This window comes from Schistosoma mansoni, chromosome 3 (assembly GCF_000237925.1).
Source record: "Schistosoma mansoni strain Puerto Rico chromosome 3, complete genome".
NCBI classification, from domain to species: domain Eukaryota; kingdom Metazoa; phylum Platyhelminthes; class Trematoda; order Strigeidida; family Schistosomatidae; genus Schistosoma; species Schistosoma mansoni.
In genome coordinates, this window is record NC_031497.1 from 12,422,368 (window position 1) to 12,430,790 (window position 8,423).

Here is an 8,423-nt window from a genome sequence, read left to right on the forward strand (position 1 = left end):
CTGCGATTACTGTAAACTAAAATACAATATTCAAGAATTGGTAAGATACATTTTCTGTATAATAATAATCTCGATTCGGTATTATTGAAATTAATCATTATGAATCCGATGAGCTTTCTAGCTTTGGATACTTGAGATGCAATGTGTTCAGAAAAGTTCAAACTGTCGCTATATCTTAAACCCAGGTCACGAACAGTGTTGAGAGGTTTCAATGTATGTTTTTGTATATCCAGATATAAGTTAAGGCAACGGCCAATGTTAATAAATCCACTTTTGTCAACATTAAGTGGCAAATTCCACGAAATAGTCCATTCGTACAACTTGTTTATTTCTTCTTGGATTACCGTTGAAATATAGCTTTCTTTTGTGGGAGATGAGAATGAATAAACCACATTTAGATCATCGGCAAAAAGAAAAGGTTTACCATATTGAAAGAGGGAGCAAACGTCATTGATAAAAAGGAGAAATAGTAATGGACCAATTACACTTCCTTGTATAACCCCACTGGTTACATTCACAGGTTTGGAGTAGCAAGATCCAAAGCGGACAATTTGGCTACGTTCTTCTAAAAATGACTTGAGCCAAGATAAAAGGGGATTCTGTATTCCATATGAAGAGAGTTTTAGAAGAAGAAGTTTGTGTGAGACGCTGTCGAAGGCCTTACTAAAGTCGAAGTACAGAATTATCACAGACTGACCAACATCTCTTCTCTGGGTAATTTGATCGAAAAATTCCAGGTGCGATGTGAAGCATGAGCGTTTGGTCATAAACCCGTGTTGGGATGGGCCGATCAGATTAACCGAAAGCAAAAATGATAATAGCTGTTTGTGAATGATTTTTTCCATAGTTCTTGACAGCACGTATGTCAAATTAATTGGTCTGTAGTTAACAAAATCACTGCGTGATCCGGTTTTGAATCTGGGGGTGATAAGAGATGTTTTCCATACAGATGGATAGGCCCCATATTCCATAGATAGGTTGAAAAGTTTTAAACAAAATAATGGGAATTCTCTACTACCATATTTCACAAATGATGAGGGAATCCCGTCAGGTCCACCGTCATAGGACTTTTTCAAGGCAGTTATGGCCTGCTTGATGTTGGAGGGTACGAAATCAATTTTCGACAGGTGTCTGCACGTCAGCATTGGAAATGTATTGATACAGCTTTCAGTTCTAATGTTATAGCACTGCGAGAAATGCTGACTGAATTGTTCGCAAATAATGTCGGGGTCATCAATAATTCTTCCGTTAACTATGAAGAATTTGGTCACGCCAAGAAAATTTGACTTCACACGCGATTTAAAAGGCCGAAGTATTGATAATTCTGGGTTCTTATTACCTAGGGCTTTATTTTCTATATTCATAAAATACTTGCGTTTAGATGAAGCACTCTTGTCAATTAACTTAAGTATACTCTGTAGTGTATACAAGTCATTATGCTTGTGGTAACGGTGTTTTAATTTCCTCAGTTTTCTTTCAAAAGTTTTAAAATTATTCTGGCCCCTATTGGCGTTATAAGCCACATGGCTAATAATTGGAGCAGTGCAGTCGAGGCAGTGTATCAAGTTGTGGTATAGATCAGAGATCGCAATGTCAATATTATTTGTGGTGAAATAAGTTTCCCATGGTAAACAACGAATAAGACTTTCAGTCCATCTCCAGGTTTGTTGATCAAAATGTCTACTCTTGTACATCATTCCAGCTTTAGAATTCAATTGTATGGCGTCGAAAGAATGAATGATACACAATATTACTCTGTGGTCACTCTTAAAAAACTGTTGACCAATATGCACTGAGATAGAATCTATGTTGATTGTAAATAGTAAATCAAGTATATTATTCCTTCTAGTCGGTTGTCGAACCTGTTGGACCCATCCATAAAGTTCTAGCGTTTCAACTAACTTGTCATGTCGGCCTGAAACCGGAGTCGAATCCCATGTGATGTTTGGCAGATTAAAATCACCTCCGATGATTTTAAAAGTATGCGGTTGGTGTGAAGCAATGGAAAAGATGTTTGTTAGTAATCTGTCAAACCTAGAGTCTGCATGTGGTGGTCTGTATATGCATCCCACCAGTAGATAATTCCGAGATCCACAGTTTACAGTCACCCAGGTGGAGTCATCTATAGCATTAAGGGATTTATCCTCAAATTTGCAGGCCTGAATATCCGAACGGACATAGATAAGTGTACCGCCCCCTAATCCATTACATCTATCGGTTCTAAAGAAAACATAGTTATCTATATGCAGGGAGTGATCGGATACAGATGAGTTGCACCACGTTTCCGTAATAAGTACAATAGTTGGATTTACAAGCATTAAAAGGGTTTTGAGGTGAGTAATTTTATTGGGCAGAGAGCGGGAATTGAACGAAAGAATAAGAAATTGAGATTTACCATGGTGAATCAGGTTGGAGTATAAATCACAATCGGTATTTACATGAATACTCGTAGGATTGGCTAAGGTGAGAGTTGTGTTGCGATCGGAAATAGATTCAACAACTTTGTCAGCATTTGAAGTATGTTTATCGTCGCCGGCAGAAAAGCCGGCAGAAGTACAAAAAAAGTCTTCTCACTATTATTGGATATAACATTTGGTAAAAGAATAGTATTCATATTGGGAGCCGGACCAAGAAGGCTATCAGGTCTATGTGTGCGAACAAGTGGCCGTTTACAATTTAGATTGCTATTTATACCTGACGTACAGGGAACATGTTCTAAACGCTTATTTCCAAAGTTTGTGGTTGATTTTGGTTCCTTCGTAATTTGAGGAGGGTCGTGTGTTGTTGAAGATGCTTGAGATAGTTTGCTAGGTTCGAGTATATCGACGTTAAGCGTGTGGTCAGGCAGATAATTTTTATGACCAGTTTTCCCGTTATCCGTTGCACAGTCACTGTAACTGGTTGTTGCACTAACAGCGACTTGGACTGTGTTATCCCATTCGAAATCAATACAACTACTTAGGGTTGAATCTAAGTCAACATTCTTAAAAGGATGGGCATCACCTACATTGGGACTACTTTCTTTTGGGCTTTGAACACTAGGAGATTCAGGAGAGTTTTCCGGTGGTTGCATATTCGTAAAGTTAGATGTCCGCTTAAGATCGGACTTAATTTTATGACCTTTAGGATTATGATACGCTTGGGTGTTTGATGCTGGTAGTCTGTGGTTGTCTCGGCCTGCTTTTCGTTGGCATGGTGTTCTATCTGGTAGAATCTTAATATCTTTGAAAATCTGTTTCTGTTTCAATGAATTGGAGGAATTTAAAAACTCACTAGCGTCTACAGATGAGTTGAATTTGAACAAGATCGGTGGGTGCATATCAGGGTGACTACTTTTTAATCTTGAGCATACACATGGTACGTGTGCCATATTGCTAGCTCTAAGCAGACTAGTTTTGATATTTTTAAGGGCATATGAGTCCGGTATATTAAACACAATTGCACTGCTAGATCGCCTTATTCTTTCAAATACCTCTGATGCAACACGATCTAAGAAGTTATTGATGTCATTCATTTGATCTGGAGTCTCTGTGAGGTTAGGGTTGATGAGATACTTGAGCGGATTGAGAATGTTCATGTCAACTTGCAGCCTTTTTATATCATTCGTATGGTTGCAGTTGTGATTATCATCATTATTTACCAACAGAGTCTTCAACACGTCTGGAATGGAGACAACTGGTAAAAGCTTGTCTGCTTCCGGATGAACGGAGTAGCTCGTCTCATTGAAACTGTCAGTAGCAATTTTAGATTGCGTAGTTTTCCTACGTTTGGCTGGACGCCTACAAGCAGGGGCCTTTATTTTCTTTTGTTGCATGATAAAAAAGTGACGTATAACAGGCGGATTGAACAAAATATTGGAAATAGAGATGAAAGAAAGAAAAAATCAATGCCGAGGACTGAAGTCTAATCAAAACCTATGCTTAACACAAGGGTGGATGTATCGAGAGGATCGGTGAAAGTGTAGAAAAACAATGGATAAGAATAGCAGGAAGGTATTAGTGGTGACAAAATATACTGTCATAAAAAATAAATAAATAAACGTATGACAGACTCACCGAATTGGACAGGTGATTGCAGAAATTAAGTGAGTTATATTATCCAAATGCGATTTTAATGAAAGTATATGGAATAATGAGTACAGTGCTTTGTCATACACGATTATATATATTTCTAGATATTAGGTAGAGATCCGAATAGATCCTGTAAACACATAAAGTACGTATGTTGTAGCATACAAACACGATATAATGAATAGAATACAAATATGAAATTATATTCCTCGCCGAATATGATTATATACGGTTTTTGGAATGACAGAGGAAGGTTATATCGTATAGCCAAAATGAATATACAATTATTTGATTATGAGTTATTGTATGAATATGATCATATATACCATCAATAAGTTAAAATTAAGATCTTATCGTATAGCATAAAATTTGCAGCCTAAACGTGAACAGATCAGAATTGAGTTGTCTTCCGTAATTCCAAGGAAAGATAATCCATCCAGCTCAGTCAGAATCCTAGAAAAAAGAAAAAATGCAGACCACGGCCAAAAAGTGACGACCCCTTCGTAGCGCGCGCGTGACTTGTCCTTCTAAACATATTTTACTCCTAAACATCCAAAGTCTACAATTAAAAACAAAAAACCCTATGTTACACTTAAACAAATAATTTTTTTTAGAAAATATTCACAACATATATATAACATATAGAAATTTATATTTAATTATTCTTTGCAATTAATTATGACTATGATAGCATCATTCTAAATTATTATTATTGCACTAATGTTTATACTAATACCCGGTTTCACTCTGTATACTGTCACATAATTCTACACGTATTTATCCGTAAGGGTTTATTATTGTTGTTATTATTATTATTTTAAAATTATTCGTTCATCTCAAAAGTCTATATCCATTACACTATTATGATCATGGTTGGACCCTTTCACTATGTGTTCATTTCTTTTCTCTCTCCTTTTTTTTTCCTTCTAAATAAATATTATTCTTAAGATTACGAAGCTTTGGATTGAGACAATAACTTGTGTTACGTTGAATTCAACTTATCAGACTCGTTTTATCTTCACTATGTATATACACCTCATACACATTGATTATCTTTTGCACTTAATTGAGACTTTCAGAGCATCACCCAAAACTATGTCTGCACGAACAAACACTTATTCTAACGTCATATCTTACTGCAATAATAAGTTATTTACTTATCAATTTATTCTGTTTTATTTTATTTTTATTACTCGTTTTGCCATACATACATAGTTGTTTATTCTTGTTCTGCGTTAAGATATTTACATATTCCGCGTCTCCTTTATTTCTATTTCCTTAGTTTCTTCCTTTCCTTCCTCAAAATCAATTCAAAATTCTTGCTAATTACACAGAACCTCATTTATTATTACTATTATTACTATTCTATTATTAATATTTTATTTTCCTTTTCCTTCCTTTCTCAAACATGGCATATGTATTGTTAACATTATTGAAAATTGTGTATTATTGCATTTTTGAAGAAACCCGAAATGGTTTCTTCACAGCACTTATGTACCCATAAGGTGTTTGTGAATAATAATAATAATAATAAGAGATGAAAAGAATATCTAATAGGTCGAAAGACCAATAATGATATTAATAACAGTAATAATTATAAATACGAACATAAACAGACTTCATATATTAAGATGAATAAAAGTGAAATAGAGTAGACATGAAAAGTTTCGAAGGTTTCACTTTGCTTTTCAGTCAGTTAGATAGATGACGGACCATTTTTGTATAAATCGTTGTTAAGCACGTCAATATTCAATAGGTGACACAATCCACTTTCGGAAGGAAAATCATCAAGAAGACTTCGGAACCGGATTATAGTTTCACTGCATCGGAGGTTCATTGGTAGTCTATTCCAGATGGTTGAGTAGCGAATAACGAAAAAATTCTGGCGTAAATTTGTGTGGGTTTTTGGAATCGCTAGAATATTTTCCTTATTGCGTAGATTGTAGGACGGTATCATAGAGTATGATGGGGTAGATAGCGAAGAGTAAGAAATACCGTTAAGAAGCCGGTAGAGAAAGATAAGGTTTAGTTTGATACGCCTGATCCAGAGAGGTTCTAGTTTGAGTTGTTGACATCTTTGGTGATAGTCTTTGTTGTCAGAATACCCCAAAACAGCTTTGGTGAACCTTCTTTGAACACCTTCAATTTTAATCAGGTCATTATGCCTGCAGTTACTGTAAACTAAGATACCATATTCAAGAATTGGTAAGATACATTTTCTGTATAATAATAATCTCGATTCGGTATTATTGAAATTAATCATTATGAATCCGATGAGCTTTCTAGCTTTGGATACTTGAGATGCAATGTGTTCAGAAAAGTTCAAACTGTCGCTACATCTTAAACCCAAGTCACGAACAGTGTTGAGAGGTTTCAGTGTATGTTTTTGTATAGCCAGATTTAAGTTAAGGCGACGGCCGATGTTAATAAATCCACTTTTGTCAGCATTAAGTGGCGAATTCCACGAAATAGTCCATTCGTACAACTTGTTTATTTCTTCTTGGATTACTGTTGAAATATAGCTTTCTTTTGTGGGAGATGAGAATGAATAAACCACTTTTAGATCATCGGTAAAAAGAAAAGGTTTACCATATTGAAAGAGGGAGCAAACGTCATTGATAAAAAGGAGAAATAGTAATGGACCAATTACACTTCCTTGTATAACCCCACTGGCTACATTCACAGGTTTGGAGTAGCAAGATCCAAAGCGGACAATTTGGCTACGTTCTTCTAAAAATGACTTGAGCCAAGATAAAAGGGGATTCTGTATTCCATATGAAGAGAGTTTTAGAAGAAGAAGTTTGTGTGAGACGCTGTCGAAGGCCTTACTAAAGTCAAAGTACAAAATTATCACAGACTGACCAACATCTCTTCTCTGGGTAATTTGATCGAAAATTTCCAGGTGCGATGTGAAGCATGAGCGTTTGGTCATAAACCCGTGTTGGGATGGGCTGATCAGATTAGCCGAAAGCAAAAATGATAATAGCTGTTTGTGGACTATTTTTTCCATAGTTCTTGATAGCACGGATGTCGTTATGCTTTTTAGTGACAGTTGGAATCCATATCTTATCCAGTGGTTTCTGATCTGTATACTCATCTACATCTACAAAGTGATCTGCCGTTTGTGGAGTGACATAATCCTCGTCGTTCATGCGCTTTAAACTATTTACTGTGTTGCAAACTGTCTCTAGCTAGTATTCACCATAACATAACCACACGATTCTATCGCTTCACGTTTTCTTACACAACGTTGACAGACGTTAGATCAGGAGTGACTTTTATGCTCTTGTGTGGAATAAATGAGCTAACATTTTCGCTAAAATCAATAAACGTTTTAGCATCGTTGTAACAACCAAACTCAAACAGGAGAGAGAAAGTCAATATATCCGACTTTTCTCTAAGGCGGATGACTTGGCAGTTGATGTTCGGCATAACGCATGCTCTAAGGCAAATATTCGTTAACGTAATTGAGTGTGTGCGATTAGAGAGATTGTATACAACTGCATTGTGGGAATACATCACTCTTTCCGTCACTTTTTCAGCCGCAGACTCTAATTGACACTCAGCTCCAGTGAATTGTTCAGGATTTTTATCAGTATTAAGTCCCTATATATGTGTGTGACGGGTGCAATTAGTTAGGTCTACCACTAGTTAGGGCTAGAGAGTTTTGTGACGGACGGATGTCAGTGCTATATCGATCAGTATTTTCGTATGTGTGAGACACGCTATTAGACTATTTAGATCTAAAAATCTTAAATTTATGCCTCAATAAAACATACTATCTGGTAGATTGTGTTGACTTTTCGATGCATGTGGGTATCTTGCCTTTTATGTCAACCATTCTTACCGTTGGCATACTGCACGGAGAGGTTGAGGGGCTGTTACATGGAGAATCAGGTGGTGATAGTGATATTTTTGGACAAGACACATACGGTTTAGGAGATAAATATTTATCATTGTCAGGTACTGAGTTGTCAGTCATAGTGGTTACATATTTTTATCTTTTCGTTGGCCTGAGTGTTGATGAAATGTTTATTTTACTAGAGTTGCTTATCATAATTTGAAGCTGGGTGAGTAAAGAGTTTGTCTAACTAAAATATAATATTTGAGTGTATAGTTATAATTAAGTACTGACCGGGTTAATACTAGGATCAGAGACTATGAACGTATAACGTATGTTAGATATAAGAAGTTCAGTTATAACGTAAGAGAGTACTGATCAGTGGAATATCTACATTGCAATTAGTATAATGCAAAGATAAAGACGCGTCAATGTCAATTGCTGGGGCTTGTATAAGATGTGTAAGAAAATAAGTCCGCCATATGTATGCATTAACTGGTAAGTGTCCGTCA